Source organism: Vulpes lagopus, chromosome 3 (genome assembly GCF_018345385.1).
Source record: "Vulpes lagopus strain Blue_001 chromosome 3, ASM1834538v1, whole genome shotgun sequence".
NCBI lineage: Eukaryota > Metazoa > Chordata > Mammalia > Carnivora > Canidae > Vulpes > Vulpes lagopus.
The window spans coordinates 165,616,250-165,634,513 of record NC_054826.1 but is presented as its reverse complement, the minus strand read 5'-3'; the positions used below and the strand labels follow the sequence as shown (position 1 = coordinate 165,634,513).

Sequence of the window (18,264 nt, the reverse complement as noted above, 5' to 3'; positions counted from 1 at the left end):
TACCATTCTTGAATTTAAAAGAAAATCTTAAATTACTTTAATTAGAAGTATTTAACACCTACTATGAAACGGGTTTGATTATGTCTAGACAAGCATAGAATTTTTAATGTGTGTCTTTGTTACTCCACAGATGTGTCTATTTTCCCACTTTGAAAAGAAGTTTTGAAAGCACACAGTCCATTTCCTGAACATTGACAAGAAGCAGGGTATTATACTCCATTTGAGCATATTTATATTCTTAAAGTTTGGGTAAACAAACAAGAGGGTTAAGTGAAACCAGAGAGAAGGCCAGAAAAAAAAAAGAGCAATGATATTACCTCTGTATGTGATGAATCTGTGTATTTGAGGGTTTCTATGTGTATGCATGTGTGGACTAATCTTGGTTTATGTAACAGAATAGAAAAATGAAGTGAAATGGAAATTATAGTTTACATCTAAAAAGAATGACCTGGAAATTTAAGGTGAACCTTTTTTAAATGGTTTGATTAAACTATAAGATGATTAATTTTTAGCTTTGGTAATTTTAAGTATTCTTTTAGATAAACTGCTTTTTGGACTTTGAGCTATAAGCCATTGTGTTTAGGAAGTCGTATGATTCTTCCCTCAATCTTTTCAGGATTAATACCGTGTGTATAAGAGAGAAGAAAATGGTTTTCATGATATAGCACTAAGTTTTCCAGGTGAGCCCGGACACGGTTGTCCACCACTCTCCTTACTGAGTCTCTTGCCTTTTCCCCACTCTCATTGGCAATCCATGTCTAGAAGTCCTTTTCATTTTTAGCACTTGCTTTTTTTCTCAAATTTATCGACATCTTTCCACCTCCTTTCTGTCATCGCATCCCTACTCCACTGTAATAACCCGCTAAATACTCAGTTTTGCTCTTGCCCCTAATTCATTCCCCACAGTACAGCATCTGTAAGACAAATCTGTGTCACTCTCCCACTTGGAATATTTCAAAGGGGTCTTGTCATCAGCATGAAAATCAAGACGCATAACATGGCTGACAAGTTCCTATAGGATACGTTTCCTCACCGTCCTCATACCCCAGGTCTACAACCAGTCTCCTACCTCTCCAAGCTCTCTATCCTACAGCCACTTGCACTGAGCATCACTTTTTGGATATATCAGATCCCTCCTGTCCTTGGGGCCTTTGCACCTGCCATTCCATGTGTCTAAGCAGCTACTCTCTTTTTCCACTTACATGTTTAATGCCTACATCCTTCAAGCTTCATCTCAATGGTCAGTTCCATAGGGAAACCTTTTTAGAGGCCCCAGACTAGACCTCCTGTGTGACACCCTGTACTTTTACTGTATAGAATATTTCACAGGTTGTAAAAGTCAATTGCATGGTCATGAATTTTCAGAGTTACAAAGTTCAGATGTGTGCAAACGTGATTTTCTTTATTTCTGTTCAACAGGGATTGGGGGGTGGTGGTGGTTCCATTTCTGTCTGTGGCACAACTAAACCTTGCCACAAGTCACTTCCAGATTTTTGTTTTTTCAATTTCAGATAAATGGAATTCTTTCCGTTCAAGAGTTTCCCCTCCCTTATCTCCTTTTCTTAGGAACATAGGAGTTCCTGGGCCTCATGGGGAAGGGGGTACCTTGTTTACAATGATTCCCTATTCTCTATAACCTGTGCTGAGATCTACCTGTTGTCCTTTTTCCTCCTGGTGCTGGCATTTCCTGCTACTACTCCTGATCCTACAGTGACCTCTGGTTGCCACATCCATACCCTCTGTCTCATTTCAATCTCCACCCCGAGGGGCTACTGACCTGTTTTTAAGACTTGGGTTTTTTCTTTCTTTTTTTTTTTTTTTTTGTGGTTGCAGGAAGTGGAGGTTGCCTTCAAACTCAGTCGGTTTTCTCTGCCCTGCTGTGGTCTGCTGCATGCGGTGAGGCTTCCCCCAGGCTCACCTACCCAGGACCCCGTACTCAACCACAGCCAGAACAGAGCTGTCGAAACATGCTGGGATTTAGCTCTCCTATGAGCCTCAACTTCTTCCCAGAGGGCAACAGGGGCAGCAAGGCCCTGCTCTAGCCTAACTTATCTACGGTTTTGGCTCAGGAGGAGGCCGAGCTAAAGGTCTCTTCTCAGCAATGCACAACCACCAAAGGCTCACTCGTTTTCCGTCCCAGCTGTGGAGCTCCTACCCCAGATGAAACCTGGCTCCTCCTTGATTGCCTTTCTAATATGAAGCTATAGATGAACTTTGCACCCACCTCCCTAAGATGTTGCCTCCTTTTGGTATTCAGAGGCAAGTTTTTATTTTGAACCTCTTCTCGTTGTCTTTCAGGACTCTTCTCCCTACAATGAGCTTTTAAAAAATCCATTCGGAAACTGAATTGATTTCTTTTTTTCTAAGCTGATTCACACTTGTCCAAGGGAAGAAAGATGAGTTTGAGGAAAACAAAACAAAACAAAAAGCACCAAAAAAAGAAAACAAACAAACCACAAAAAGACTTGGTTATTTTTCAGAATGTCATCTTCCTTTCTACCTGTGGTTGATTTCTCTATCTTCCACAGAACTGTTGTATACTCTCCAAAGTCAAGAGTCATGTTTCCACATATGATGGCATCCTATACCCCACGTTAAAGATCTCTATTAATAAATATTATTGAAAAAATGAATATAAAAACAAGAACCTTAGTAAATGGAAATAAAGTCACACCTCAGTTTAGTAGGTTCAATCTTCTAAGTAGAAATGTCCAGGTCTGCTCGGGTTGGCAGTCTGTCCTGGGGTTGACCTGTCTCTACCATCTAATAATACTAGATTCTTATCTCACTCTGGGCCTGTCCTAAGGGGGAAAGGCCATGGTATTCTTTTGTCTCTGGCTACATGGAACAAAGCAAGAGATAAGAACATGCATGACAGCCAGAAAAAACTTGCAACCCACAGACAGAGTACAGAAGTGGGAAAGTATCAGAGGCATAGCCGAGCTTCTTTTCGAGTGAAAAAAGTGTCCGGGGTCACTTTGCTGCAATGGTTGTATGGATAAAAGCAGAGGAGAAAAGAGCCACACTCATTTTCATATAATGTGGCGGCCTCTATCATCCATAAATGCCTCCCAGCCGGTGACTTGGAATCTGACTAATATTCCTTTTCTTTGGGAAGAAGAGGAAAGAGAGGGTGGGGAGCGTTCCCACTGCTTCCTGCCTGCTGTACTTATTTCATTGGACCTTTACAGGAATGGTTAAGCCTAACTTGGCCCAAAGAGTGACTAATCCTTTTTGCTGTGACAGCAAACAAATGTTGGAGTGTGGCCAACTGATGGAGGCATATAGTTTTGGGAGTTGAAATCCAAATATAAAATAAGATTCCATTTTCTTTTTTCCATTTACTTTTTATTATTGGCTTTTACAGTGAGAGGAATTTTCCAGTGAAGTTTCCATTTTAGAGGTTAAGTCTCTCTTCACTTTATTTTGACCACATTTCAGATTTCACAAGGAAAAACATTACAGAGGAAAATAAAACTAAACTGCGTTGAGTGAGCCTCGCAGTACAGCACAGTTTAGAAATGGTTTGGGGGAAGAAAACCCAGAACATTCAGGAGGTTTCTTAAGATCACCATGAAATGTAAAAGTCCTAAAATTCTGTTTAGATTATAATTTCAGAGTTACAGTTATTGAAGTATTTTGTCCATCATGCATAGTAATGACTTCTTTTGGCGATTTGCTCAAGGTTAGAATGTAACTCAGGGCAAACTCTTTGGCAGAGAACTAAGCTAGTCAGACTTTCTTCTTTTTTTTTTTTTTTTAAGATTTTATTTATTTATTTATGAGAGACACAGAGAGAGGGAGAGAGGCAGAGACACAGGCAGAGGAAGAAGCAGGCTCCATGCAGGGAGCCCAAAGTGGGACTCCATCTGGGGTCTCCAGGATCAGGCCCTGGGCCGAAGGCGGCGCTAACTGCTGGGCCACCCGGGCGGCCCTAGTCAGACTTTCTATTCAGGTAAAGTAAATATAAACACAGGAATGAAAGGAGACGAAAGCTGGAGCCTGGGTATCTGAGAGCCGTGGCCTACAGAAAGTCCATTAATTCCCGTGAAGATGCCCAGATCCTCCTTGACTGGCCCCCGTCCTTCCAGAGGACTCTTTTATTCCCTGCTGGAATCCATGAGCTTTCTACAGAGTTTCTTTCTAACAGATTCCTTTGGTTAAACGAACCAGGGCCGTATCTGTCGCTTATAATCAAAGAACCCAAAAAAAGATTAGTTAAGTATCTTTTTTGCATGTTTTTCTACTGGTTACAATTTCTCAAATTCCTTTGTACGCTGGTGTAAATTTTTAAAGGAGGCACTAAATATACATGCGGCGATTTCTATATTTATTTGACCTTTCTCATGGAACCTCATTTGGGCTTTTTTTTTTTTTTTTTTTTTGGCAGAACACATTCTGGAAAATACTGCATTACAAAATTACTGCATTTCTGTCCCTTAAGGCACCTCCTTAGCCCCAGAGTTAAGTCTCACCCTCCTTAGCAGGACTTCAAAAGGCTCCTATTTACTAAATAAAGGTGCTGCTTTGATGATCTGTTATGATAGGTATGTCCTGAGGATAGTGTGGTCTCCGCGTTGTAGTGTTGCGACAGCTAGAGTACTGGTAGGGACGTTATAGGAAGCATTCTGCTGCAACTGTCTGGGGAGGGTTCCAGGGTTTCTGTGATTTTTGTTTTTGTTGTGTTTCTGACTCAGATATCTTCCAAAAAGGTTTTATGTTTTAGTTTCCCAAGAGGCAAAACAGAAAGGATCCCTGATATCTCTGAGTGACGGCAGGTTGCATTAGGTAATGTCTAGAACGTGGCCTGAATTCTGCAGAGATGAGACTTCTAAAATACCAGTGATAAATGTTTGTTAAAGAAGAGACTGCACAGTGCTTTTCATGTATTTTTAATCCACTATTTAGGTAATTGCAAAGCCAGTCTATTAAATCCTTTTGAGAAAAGATAAAAAGACAAGTCAGAGCAGTTCACACTGAGTTCTGTTTCCACATTTAAGAAAGTTAGACCCTGTGGTAGAGCTATTGCTTCTCTCTAATTGTGGAGGTGGACACACAGGTTGCTCCACAATCGACACTGGATGGTGGGCGGGGGCGGAGGGGGGGGACGCATTTAGTAAAGCCACGATATGGGTCATGTCCGTGGTATGTTGCATCCCTACTGCACGGCCGATTAGGAAATACATAAACCATTCATTGTCCCTGGTCCGTGCTCCGTCCTTTCATTTTGCCACAGTTATTCCAACCTGAGGCAAGGTAGTTGGGGAAAACTGTGATAAATTTGAGTAGAAGCCAATAGTGCGGTCGACTCGTTAATCTCCGGAAAATCCCTCACATTCAGCCCTCTTGACTGAACAGATATGTTATTGTATATTTAAAAGACAAATACCACTCCAAAGTCATGGCCTCTCTCCCTGGTCTTCACAGAGAGAGACCAGAAGTGTGGTCTCAGGGCAGTGAGTCTGTTTCTTGTCCTGGTGTCTTGAGTGCTCAGCATAGGCCCCACAGTGGAGGCTGGATGAGCTCTGAACCTATCAGAGGTAGAGGCGATGATAGGCAAGCAGCTGGTTTGTGTGAAGACAGGGGCACTGACGTGGCATCCTTGAACCTTGAAGGAGGGGGTGGGTCTTGAGGTTGCTGACAAAGGTGAGTATAAACTCCTGAGTTCTCTTCCTCAGTGGGAATCTTGGCCACTTTGGAAAGGAGGGCAATGACAGAAGCAAATAATGTGGTCATCGCCTAGATGAGGTTTCAGAATCTATTAGCTGTTGCTTCTCTGCTTGGGCACTTCCAACTGGAGTCACACAGTTAATCAGAAACACTGTCAAATAGAAAGAGATGCTCTCAAGTTCAGCAGGAATGTATTCATTCATGACGTAGACGGAGCGTGCTTCTGTCTTCCTTCCAAAATCATATCATCCGATATACCTCTTTTCTGACATGAGGTGTTATTTCATGATGTTTTTTCATCAATTAACTAATCCAATAAGTATATATTGGGTATTACTGCATGCAGCACTGTCCTATCTGGTGATATAATGGTGACTAGACCACATTCCCAGCCCTAGAATATCTCATATACTAGTTGTGAATTTATTGTATAGTAATAATTTATTGTATGATTTAACTTTGGTAGGCAAGTAGAACTTAAATGTTCTTTTTTTTTTTTGAACTTAAATGTTATTACAAAAAAAAAAAAAAAGTAAGTATATGAGGTATGGATGTGTTAGTTAACACCTGGAGAGAATCCTTTGCCAATGCATATGTGTATCAGCCCACTATGTTGTCACTCTAAATAGCTTACGGTTTTGTCAGTTATCACTTAATACAGCTGAACAAACAAAATGTGGTTAACTAGGTGATTTTAGTACAGTGAGGTATACATTTGATAAAGTTAAGGAACCGGAGTGGAAGAGAGGAGCACTTACACTAGCCTACGGCGTTCTAGATCATGCGCTCTGGAGGAGAGCCAAGCTGAGAACTAAAAGATGGACAGGAAAGATGAAGGGGAGAAACTTCTTTCTCACAGGCCTGGAAGTACAACCTGTACTAGCCAACGGTTTTCAACACTAAAGTGCTCTATGATTTACATAGATCTCTTTTATTTGTTATAACAACCTTCTGAAGAAAGTGGTTGTAGTATTCTCATTTTAAGGGTGAGGTCTCTCAGAGGTTAAGCTGTTTAATCAAGGTCACACAGTGAATAAATAAAAAATTGAACCATCTGGATTCAGACTCAGGTTAGTCTGACCATAGAACCTGAGTTTTTCACCGTGATGCATTCTGACCTTCATGTTTTTTTCCTAACTGGTTACTTTTAGTTGGATATGCGATGGAATTGTGATTTAAAGCCACCAATTGATTGTTTGGGTAAGAACCAGTCCGATTACCTATCTTGTGAGTTCTGTCAAAGAAGTGGTTAACACAGCACCTGAAAGCTGGGATACAGCCACAGCGGGTGGTCAGAATGGAGCACGTATAAAATGCAGAAATGGAATCTATTTAGCAGAGCGTAAAAGTGTAGGGTTTGCAAAGAGAAGAGCTAAGGGGAGTCTTCTGAGAGATGGAGAAAGGACACTTGGCCTTAAAACCTTGGCCATAAAGGACCAGGGTTTATGAGGCCATTCTGTTTTGTCTTCTGCCCTCTGGTACTCATGAGAGTGTCCCTGATATCTTTACAGACTATAAATATGTCAGTTTCTGTTCCAAAAAGTTCCAGCGAAAACATATTCTATGTGCCAGACATTGTGCACAGAGTATTTCTAGTCTTCATAAACCACTCCAAATTCCAGATGTATTATGATGAGTTTTCTTATTGTTTCTAACTAACAAGAACCCATGGAGAGAAGCCAAGAAACTTGCTCAAAATTAAGCAACTGGTAAATTCTGGAGGTAGAATTTAGGTTCGAGACATTCTTACCGTAAAGACTATTCCACACTGTGCACAAAATCACCAAGCTGTTGGTACTTAAAGAGCCACAGTACTTGTTTTGTCCCTGCCAATAAATAACTGTATGATTTTGGATATTATTCTAGAATTCTTTGGCCTCATTTATATCATGTGTCAAATGATGAGGTTCGGTCAAAGCAATGCAAATAAATAAATGTGGATGAAAAAAAAATCTATGAGCATTTTTTTCCTTGTCTCTACTAGACCTTGGTATTTTAGCAAGGCATGGATACCACCTGAAATAATTATTTCAAATCTGCGTAACTTTATGCACGTGTTTTAGTGAGCACTGATTACCTGAGAGCATTGCTTTCTGAGCTTTGATAAGGAAAACAGCAATACATAAGTTACAAGATAGCTGAAAGGATTAAATAAAATAACGTAACTGAAACTTGATTGAAATGCCTGAAACGTTGCATTTCCTTCCTTCCTCCCTTCATCTCTCTTCTCATTACTGTCTTTTCTTCTCTCCTTTTCATATTCTTTCCTTCTTAGTGTGCTTTTTATGCAAGTCTGGGGCTTATCCTTCAGGAATTGTTTTTAAGGGGAAATAAGAAATATGTTCCAAAGCATTTAATGGTAAGAGCCACAAGGAGGAGTAGGAGGGCAGGAGCTCCTGTCCAGAGCAGTGCCAGAGGAACAGAGACGATGAGCTAATGTGTCATTATCTCTTCTAATCTCCATGATCATTTGATCATTGCTTCTGGAACTGACACAAGGGCCAGATGTGTTTCAGAGAAAACATGTACATTTGGCTCTGGAAGAAGGCATCAGAGCTTTTAACAACCCCTTGAGAATGCCTGATTAACCTTAGGGGGGTCCCCGGGGGACTCCAAAAGAATTGTTCTGTGTCATTTTGCTTATACAGAGTGTTTTGGAAGAGAAGAGATGAGAGGGGCGGCAGTAGGAATACAAAAGGATCAGTGTCAGGGTGGTTCGTAGAAAAGGTATCAATGTGAGATCAGAACCAGAGGGCTTCCTGATGGGATTTCTGAATTGTCAGGTTGGCTGTGAAAGACTATGAGAGGGTAATGAGAATTGCTGACACTTTTAGGAACCGTGATTGAAATCTTCTCCCATTGTCCATTTAGAATAGAGCCTATCTAGAAGTGAGCCTATTTGGGCTGGGAGTTTCTTAAGCAGGGCTCTTCCATTGTACCCCAAGGGACATCATTTGCATTGTAATCAATGTGAATGTCACTCCTGGGGTTGTGCAGTCGTGCAGTGCAAAGCCTGACGTAGGCATTAGTCCAGTGCCTCATTTGTAGGTGAAAGAGCTATATGAGATTCAGAGAGGGCAGGTTCCAGGCCAACGTCATATAGGCTACAGCCGAGTTGAAGCAGAAGCCAAATTTCTCTACTTTCAACTTGGTGATCTTTCCAATAAACTTGTGATTCTTAGCCTCTGGGTTATGGTTCTCTACACACCGTAGAATTGTTACAAGGAGTACAAGGAGCCGCACACGTGTGCGTGTGTGTGTGTGTTTCCTAATCAATGTACACCAGAAGTACAGATACTATCATGTACCAGCCTTTTACGATGTCTTGCATTAAAGAGAATTCCTTATATAAGACGAGGTTGGCAACTACCGCTTAAATCACTTTGCCTGTCAACCAAACTGCTAATGTATGCATTGTTCACTTTTTTTTTTTTTTGCTAAAAAGAATATAAACAATACCTTTGAAACATGAGACCTTGAGAGGTACCTACCAGACAGCGCGTCTATAATGAAAGAATATCCAATGAGAGTCTGCTGTTTTATCTTGAAAATACATTACAGTGAGATCTGACATGTTCATGGAAAAAGCTTCAGATTCAGATCTAACTCTGTCACCAACTGCATGATCTTTGACAAGTCACTTCCCCTCTCTCCTCTCTCTTTTACTTTGTAGGCAATTATCGAGTGCTCCAGGTGTGCAAAGAAAGAGATAAAATAATTCATCCTAATCTTAAGAATCTCGCAGTCTAGTGAAAGAGAGATGGAAACCGTGGCCGTGCAGCACAGTAAGTTCCGTGATCATTTTGTTAACTGTTGACAATGGGGGCCTGTGGGAGTGAAACCTCCCGGGATCTGGGGAGCAAAGGGACGTGCGGATGCTCCTCTCGGAGAAGCCTGTGTTGAAACTCAACCTCAGCAAGTGAAGAGGGAGGGAAAGGAAAACTTCCCAGACCGAAGGATGTCGTGTCTAGTAGCCTAGAAGGATGAAACGTTGTGTACTGTCCGGCTCTCCATTTCTCACCCTCACTTCCTTGGAACCTGAAATTGCTAAGGAGAAGGAAATTGGAAAGCTACGAACTATTTTCCATGTTTTAATAAACTTAAAATCACAAAATTTCCCACTTCAGTCCTGCCGAGGCTAACTAAAATGTCAAGTTGCTTGGCCTTTGATTTAAATTATATCAGTTAAGTTAACCTCCTGGGTGTGTCTTGCCAACCAGAAGGAACATTTGAGAATTACATGTGGCGTTAGTTTGTAATAATGGAAAACGTAAACACTACTTAAAAAATACTTTTTTTTTCAACTACAGGATGAGTGGGGGAAGATGTAATTAAATATGTGAGGTCCTAGAGCACTGTTACATGCTTTTGGGAAGTAGGACATTCACTGATGTGCCCAGCTTGTAAATATTACTCAGGAGCCATATGTTGAATTAATATATAAACAGATGTCTAGGTTGCTGGCGATCTTGCCTGGGGAGTCCCTTGATTCTTTTGTTGTTCATTAGCTTTCAAATCCAAGTTTCATTTATTCCTTCCTCTCTTTGAGATTCATGAATCAAAACGCAGATACTAAGCATATTTTTCAAACTGTCTGGGTTGCCATCTCTCTCCTAAAGCAATTGTATCTATAATAAAGTCAGTAAGAACTCAAAGTACCAAACTAAGTCACTAGGCTTCTACGTAGAGTAAGGATACGGGAATATCCTTACTAGGATGAGGCTTCAGCTAGTCTGAATTGTAGTTAAATTTAATTATGATGTGCTTAGTTTATAAATGCCTAGATGTTTAAGATACAGGACATAAAGGGATTTGCAATTAAATTAGGTAGAAATGAACACAGAGGGAACATTTTAAGAAGCAAAACTAGCTGGTCCTGGTGCCCACCTCCCCATGCCTCTCCAGTTTCCAAATTCTCTTCAAACGGATGCAGTCTTCAGTTTTTGCCGTAACTCCACAAAACACATCACTTTACCATCTATATTATAGCCTCTGTAGTACTATTTGGTTTTCTCCGCTGTAAAATAGGAGTAGAGATGTGATACTAACTTTGTAAGATTTCTGTGAGGATAAAATGAGATCACACGTGTAAAACATCTAGCGCACAGATGATACGTCAAACGGTTGTTGTTACCTGGGGGAGGCAGCAAGGAATAGTGTGGACGCCTTGAATCTGAATGGACAACAACTAGCTTTTCACTTTCTCTCTGCTCGTCACCAGTTTTGTGATCTTAGGCAAGTTCACCTCTCAGAACTGCTTTTCCCAATGTGCCAAGTGAAAAAAACAACAACACTATTTTCTTCAAGTTATGTGAAGATAAAATTAATCTATAGTACACGCCTAGCACAGTGTCTGGAACATAAAAGTTAATATAATACAGAGATTTTCTCTCTCTCATGCTGGACAGTGAGAAACAGACACAGAGGCTTTCAGTGAACTTTTCATCACGGTATCTCCAGTCTCCAGCATCTAAGACAAAGCTCGAAACTTAGGAAGTTCTTTCTAACTAACTATAACTATGAGCTCAACTGAATTTTTTAAACATCAGTTTATTTAGGCTTATTTAGTGCATAGGATATACGTTAATTCAAGATTTCTCAAATAAAGATCTGTACAGATGAGGAACATGAGAAATCTGGAAAATCCAGATCCAGAATCTCAGTGGTCAAGGAACTCGTCGTGTTGTTTGGCGTCTAGATCAGAGGTCGTGCTGAGTATATGTGGTGGCTCACTAGCAGCAGGAGTTTGGGCATCTTTGTCCTCGTGCGCAGACATAATAGGACTTAGCTGTGTTCCAAATGCCTGCAAATCTCTCTTTGCTCCCAACTAGCCAATTCTTATTCTTTCAGTCCAGTTTTTCACGCGTCCTTCGTGAGAACTTCAACCATCTTTGGGAACAGGCCATGAAATACTTTGCTACTCAGCCTGTGGATTATCTGTGTCTCGATCATATGCCTACTTTTGATGCACAGAGGCCATACCTGCCTCCCGGAGTAGGAAGCCTGGGTACAGTTGCAGCTGGAAGAGGGAAGCTGGGCATGGCAGTCAACTTAACGAGCCCGTTTAGTGTACTTCCTCCTTTGACTTCCATCCTCTCACATCCTTCATTGTGTAAAGTGTGTTTGTGATTAGCTGAACTTGGTCAGAAGCAGGAATAGTAAATGCAGCTATTAGCCTGTCTGATGGGGATCTATTTGTGGGATGCTTTTATATTTCTCACCTACACCTCCTTGAAGAAGAGATGGATGGATTATTCTGATTCTCTTACTTAAAATATACAGTGCATGGGGCACCTGGGTGGCTCAGTTAAGTGCCCGATTCTTGATTTAGGCTCGGGTCATGATCTCAAAGTCATGAGATCCAGCCCTGTGTCAGGCTCTGTGCTTTCCATCTTGGGAGAGAGAGGCAAGCCAGATGAGAAGTTAGCTTTGTCCTAATGGTCCAGACTGAGGGAAAGGGAAGCGGCACATTCAGGAAAGGCTGAGTCTAAGTCAGGGGTGGTTGCTGCAAGGCACATCTTAAGGGGAGGCTTTAAGACACAAATTGGCCCCACTCCATTTCCTTCCTAAAAACTAGGTAAGCAACTGGTAACAGGATCCAAGCAATAGTCATGTATTGGTTCTAGACGGGTCATTGCCGTCAATTTGCTGCAGGCTACATGCTGAGCAAGAATACTGAAATCAGGAAAATCTGTCTGGGGACTGAGGACATGGGATTAAGAAAAGTAAACAGGTGCCTTTTCAATTTTTTCCCCCTTTTACTCACCATACTCAATCTATAAGCATTCTAATGCCTTCTTTTAAAAAGATACTGAATTCAGTTGGAGCATGTAGGTTGTCTAGGGAGAATGAAAATAGATAGACTATGTGCAAATTAAGAGGGCTAAAAATATTCTCAACTATTCCTTTTCCTAATAGTTTTACAGATGCTATCACCTCACATGATCCAGCAATCAAGCACACAACTTTAATGCATTTACCTTGTCCACAGTAAGAAGCTCAAAATGACATAAAACCACTTCATTCAGTGGTTATATCATGAAATCCCTTTAAAAGCTCTATCTTCATTCCACAAACTCCAGGTGATGTTAATTCTTCCTTTAGATCCATCCTGATACCGTCTGACTGTTACTCCTTACTGTTTCACAACCTATAAACTAAATGGTAGCTGTCAACACTAGTCACATCCCCGATATATAAGAGTTGAAAAAGAAGATTAAACTAGTAATGACTACCTTCATTGCTCTTGTGTTTAAAACCAAAAAGAGGGAGGGGACTGGTGTCTTTCAGCGCCACACATCCTATATCCTTTAACTTTCAGACAGCACTGCAGCTGGACAGGAATTCTGCTTCAAGAGAAATGATCTTCATTCCTTTGGGATCTGAGTCCTTGGTAGTCTTGCCAATATGAAATTGAGGTCATTTTCTATTAACCTGCTCCCTTGGATGTGATGATACAAAGAGTTGCCCAGGACGTCTTCCAGTTCCAGGGTCTAGCCATACTTCTTGCAAGCACAAAGTAGTGTAGAAGCCAATTACCTCTTTAGACTTAGTGTCCAGTCTGGCCAATAGCGGAACTATTTCCCAGTGATTACATCAATACCCCAAGAAGCTAGAAATGTCCAGGTGGCGATCCCAACTGCAATTCGACGTAAGCATTATTGTGTGCCTAATGCGATATGTCATTCTCTTGGGAACTAAAAAATATAGGCCAGCAGAGTTCAGTTGTTGGGATGGGAAACAAAATCTGAAAATGATCGATTCTCAGACCTATATTATTTGGCTGTTGGAAGAAGCTGCATCATTGATGGGTCATTGGTTCAAATCCTGTGACTTTAAAGTTACACAGCAATTCACAGGTCAGTCTTTTGGTAGGAAAGTTTTATTTTTATTTTTTGAGATTTTATTTATTTGTCAGAGAGAGAGAGAGAGAGAGAGAGAAAGAAAGAGAGAATGAGCAAGCAGGGAGAGGGCAGGCAGAGGGAGAACCAGGCTTCCCGATGAGCAAGGAACCTGATGCGGGATTTGATCCCAGGACCTTAGGATCATGACCTGAGCTGAAGGCAGATGCTTAACCAACTGAGCCACCCAGGTGTCTCAGTAGGAAAGTTTTACATACGTCTTTCCACCATTCAATGAAGCTAGCGGTATTTATTTATTTGTTTGTTTTTGCATGATAGGCTGCTAATAATTCCAGTTATCTGTAGGGCATTAGCCATTGCCTTCCAATTTTCATTGTGAAATGATGTCCTTTGGTTAGATACAATGCTATTGTGAAGACGATAAATGCTTTGTCTTCAAAGAATCTAACAAACCCATGGATGGTAGCGTTCTCCAAAGCATGATGGGTAGGGAAAGCAAGGCCAGGATAAGAACATATTCCAGTGGCAGGTGATGTAGAAGGAGTTTGAGTAAATGGGAGACCAGCTAGGTGCTGAATCCTCTTGATTTGGGGCGGCAAATTGGGATGTGGCTTAGGGTTGCTCTCTACCAATAGAAACTTGTATTAGTTGTGATAGTATTCAGGTGAGCCAAGGTTCACCTATAAATCTTTTGTTTTTTCTAATATCATTTTTAATCCTAAATCAGGTTCTAATTTTGTTTATGGCTTTCCACTGGTGGTTTTTGTTCTTTCTTTTCCTTTTTTTTTTTTTTTAAAGGAAGGAGTCACTAAATGTAATAATAAATAGAGATTATCACCTCTAGGGAACCATGCATGTGTTTTGAGCGGAAAGAAGTCAAATTCCATTTTTGTGGAACTTGAAATTATAGTGATGATATATATTTCTTGAGTTGCCAAAAAGAAACAAATTTGGAGGCCTTTAGGGGCTAATTTTAGTAAGGATAAGAAGTTACGGAAACAGATTATAGGACTTAACAATGGTATGAAGAAATAAAGATATGGATACGATTACCTTAGGGAAGTCCGGAAGTGAAAAGTTGCAAAATGGGGTCTTATTGAGCAAAGATCCAGACTCAAATTACAACTTTTCAAAATGAGAAACAAACCATTGCATTTGTGGTTGGGGTTAAGTAGCTGGAAATGAAGGAGTGGATTAGGAACCATGGCTCCTAGTCAGAGGTCTGAGGTTACCTATGTGACCTTGAGCAATTTGTTGGGTGTTTCTCTGACTCACATTGGTCATTTGATAATGATGAATTAACTCGTTTCCCCAAAGCTTATCAGAGTAATTGCATCTGGTTTCGTGTAAGTTATCTGTGTAATTTGGAAGGGAGTTCGGATTATTATTCTTGTTAAAGATCCTGTTGCCCTTGATAACCCCTGGAATTTTGGCCATTTAGGATTAAAGTATATAAATAGCTATGAAAAACATCTCCTTGGCTAGAAGGTGAATAATCGGTGGCCTTTTACAAACCTTAGCTAACATCCTAACAGAAAACATTCTATTGCTGCCAGCCTTGCAAAGACAGCACCATGTGGCCGAACAAAATGCATTCTGTTCTGCGTCATGCATCATCAACAAAATTGCCACTTAAGCCCCGATTCCAGAATCTTTATTGTTGGTTCTAATTTATGAAGCAAACATCAGAACGGAGCTTGATTTTTCAGATGCCAAGATGACTTGGCAGTTGCTAAAATCTTGTTTTGACTTGCAAACTGATTGTATTTGAGCTTAAAGCTATGAGGGAGGCACAAATATGAGACACCAGTGTCCTGTGAAAATTCCTAGATTGGTTATTCTTACTTTTAAACTTTTGGAAATGAGATTCTTGTCAGAAGGGATAGTTATTGGGAAGTAGCCTTGTAGAATTCTTTTTTCTTTTTAATTGGTTTAACATTTGATTGAATAAATAAGTAAATAAATAAAAGTGCTATAGCACCCGAGTGAGCATTTAATCGACTCCTTGTTCTGAATAGGAGGCTACTCTAGGGCTAGGTACTATTAGTTGTGTAAAAAACCAAGAACCTATTTGGGCCCAATATACTGGCAGTATTGAGGAGGGGACTGACTATCAGGGCATCCTTTGGATCGTGTTGAGAAAGCAGACACCTGTGAATTGTGGTTTCAGAAGTAGGTTGAGACAACTGCTGATCTTCCGATTGCTCACGAAAAGCTGGTATGGAGTGAGACTTGAGAAATAGTCTGAGGTGAAGGAGAGGGACTCTTCAGGAGTAGGGCTCCCAAAATATAGGGATGTGGGCTGAGGAAAGCCTTAAAGTTTGACTTTACGTAGCACATTACCTGTTTATCTGGTCATTCCAGGCCTTGCACCACCTTACCTTATCTCACTTTCTCGCTCTAATACCTCATGGTTTTTTCCTGTGTGTTATGCTTATCAATACAGCAATAATATACAGAATTCCTTCAGCCTCTAGCCCATAAGGGGCATTCCAAGTGTTACCTCCATTTTACGGGAAATCTGCAAGGTAGGTATTATTGTCTCTGTTTTGCTGATGAGGAGAACTAAGACCCGGGAAGGATAATTCATTTGCCAACAGTCACGCAGCATATTCACGGAATGGGCGGGATTAAAAACTAAGACTGACTCTCTAGGTTACAACAGAGGATCAAAGTGTCACAGTATGAGTATTGCTCCAAGAGACTGAAGGAATCAGGCAGGCCCGCATCAGCTTGATCAACATATGTAGTAACCTGGAGCCAGGCCTCCTCCAGGGGGTAGCAGTGCATTAGTAGAAAGGCCAATGAGGCAGGGGGAAGAAGAAACAAGAAACAAACCCAAAACCAACACACTAAGCTTGTGCCAAGACTAATTCACATCATCGCTCATTATAGTATGAGAGCAGAACACGGTAGTTTAAAAGCCCTTCATGGCAGGAGGTAGAAAGAATGTCTCCAGCTGCTACAGAGGAAACCATTCATGGCTGTGGTGGGCAGTCCTCTAAGAGTCCCCAGAGTTGTTCATGTCCTCCTCTCTAAATGTAGGAACATGTTATCTTATATAGTAAAACTGACTTGGCAGGTGTGATTAGGTCAAGAATCTCAAGACAGGGAGGTTATTCTGAACCATCCGAGTGTGCTTAATGTAATCACAAGGGTCCTTAAACGAGAGGGAATGTGATGTGTCCGTGAAAGCAGAAGTGAGACAGAGACAGAGACAGAGGCAGAGAGAGATTGACCGAAGATGGAAGAAGGGGCCACGAACCAGGAAATTCAGCCGGTCTCTGGAAGCTGGAAAAGACAAGGGAATGAATTCTCTCGGAAGGAGCACAGCCCTGCTAGCACTTTGGTTTTAACCTGCTGGGACCCATTTCAGACTCCTGACCTCCATAAATGTAAGAAAATAAATTTGCATTATGTTGAGCCACAAAGCTTATGGTAATTTGTCATCGCATCAGCACAGGACAAGGATACAGCGGCTGACAAGAAGACTGTGTGAGACTCTGAGAAGAGAACATTTGTACGTGGGGTATAGAATTAAACAAGTAATGAGGTTAAAGGGAAGGAAGAATGGGGGAAATGGATTCATAAAAAGAGAATTTTCTCTGCCTGTTTCCCCTAGAGCCACAGAACTGAGGTGTTGGTTCTTTGTTTGTTTTACATTCTCCTATTTCCTGAGAGAGCAGTTATTTGCTGCAGAAATCACTCAAGTGTATACTATCATTAGAAGAATTTAAAGGAATGGCTTCCTGTGGGTGTATCTGATGTGTCAGAGGAGAGGTTTTTCCTGTGTGGCTCAGGCACGGAGCCTGCAATGATTGCTGCGATGCCTGTGGCTTCCACATCAACATGGATGCACTTCCGAAGTAGCATTGACCTTAGGAGGCAGGGAAGGCTTTCCTGAGTCAGTACCAAGAGGAAACCTGAAAGATTTATAGAGGAAGCTAGGGCAAATGCAAGGGGCGAGGCGGAAAGGGTGTTGAAAGACAGAATGCGAGACATGGAAAGCTTAGAGCAAGAAACTGCACGGGGGGGGGGGGGGGGGGGCTCTGCAAGTCAGGACCCTCACTTAGTTTGGCTGGAGGTGCTAAGCACTAAGAAGGTGATGGTCAGTGACCGGAGATAAGCCTGAGGGGAAAGCAGGTAGCTGGACGTGAGGAGCAGCTGGCCAGTGAAGCCTTCGTGTTTCAGAAGCCTCCTTCCTGCTAGAAAGTCAGTTTCCTAAGGACAGTGGCCTTGTTGGTCTCACTTGTCGTTAGAGTCTTAGTGCACAGTTCAGTCCTTGGAACATAGTGGAGCTCAGTAAATACTTGTGAAAGATGAAAGTGAAGGATAAAGAAAGAGATAGAATGGGGAAGGGGATGAAGAAGAGGAAAGGGAGGGAGGGAAAGAAGGAGAAAGGGAAGGAAGTGACGGGGCAAGGACAGATTTCAGCCAGTGAAGCCCTGTGAGAACGGTCGGTCTACTAGTTACACCGGCAGGAAGCCGGTGCTGCTTGCCTTTGTCTCTGCCCTACATTGCTAGGGTCAGTTTTATTGATCTGCTTTGTACAAAGAGCATTGAATGTAGACAGACTCCCAAGTCCTAGCAAATTCTGTGGCCTACAAAGGGGATACTGACCTTATCTCTCAGGGCGCTGGTACAAAAGGCAACGCCTCTGAAAAAGTGTTGATTTACCTCCATACTCTTCCCTACCTTATAAAGCTTCAGTATTTTTACTGGTGCTGGTGGC

The 18,264-nt window shown here is 41.5% G+C and overlaps 1 long non-coding RNA gene across 2 annotated transcripts in view; it reads left to right on the top strand.

Moving 5' to 3' along the window:
• The first annotated feature begins 3,878 nt into the window (after window positions 1-3,878).
• Window positions 3,879-18,264, top strand: part of LOC121488031 — a 112,520-nt gene continuing 98,134 nt past the window's right edge. For both annotated transcript variants that reach the window (XR_005986965.1, XR_005986964.1), the window contains exons 1-2: window positions 3,879-3,955; window positions 9,344-9,455. This is a non-coding gene — a long non-coding RNA (uncharacterized LOC121488031). The remainder of the gene's footprint in view (window positions 3,956-9,343; window positions 9,456-18,264) is intronic.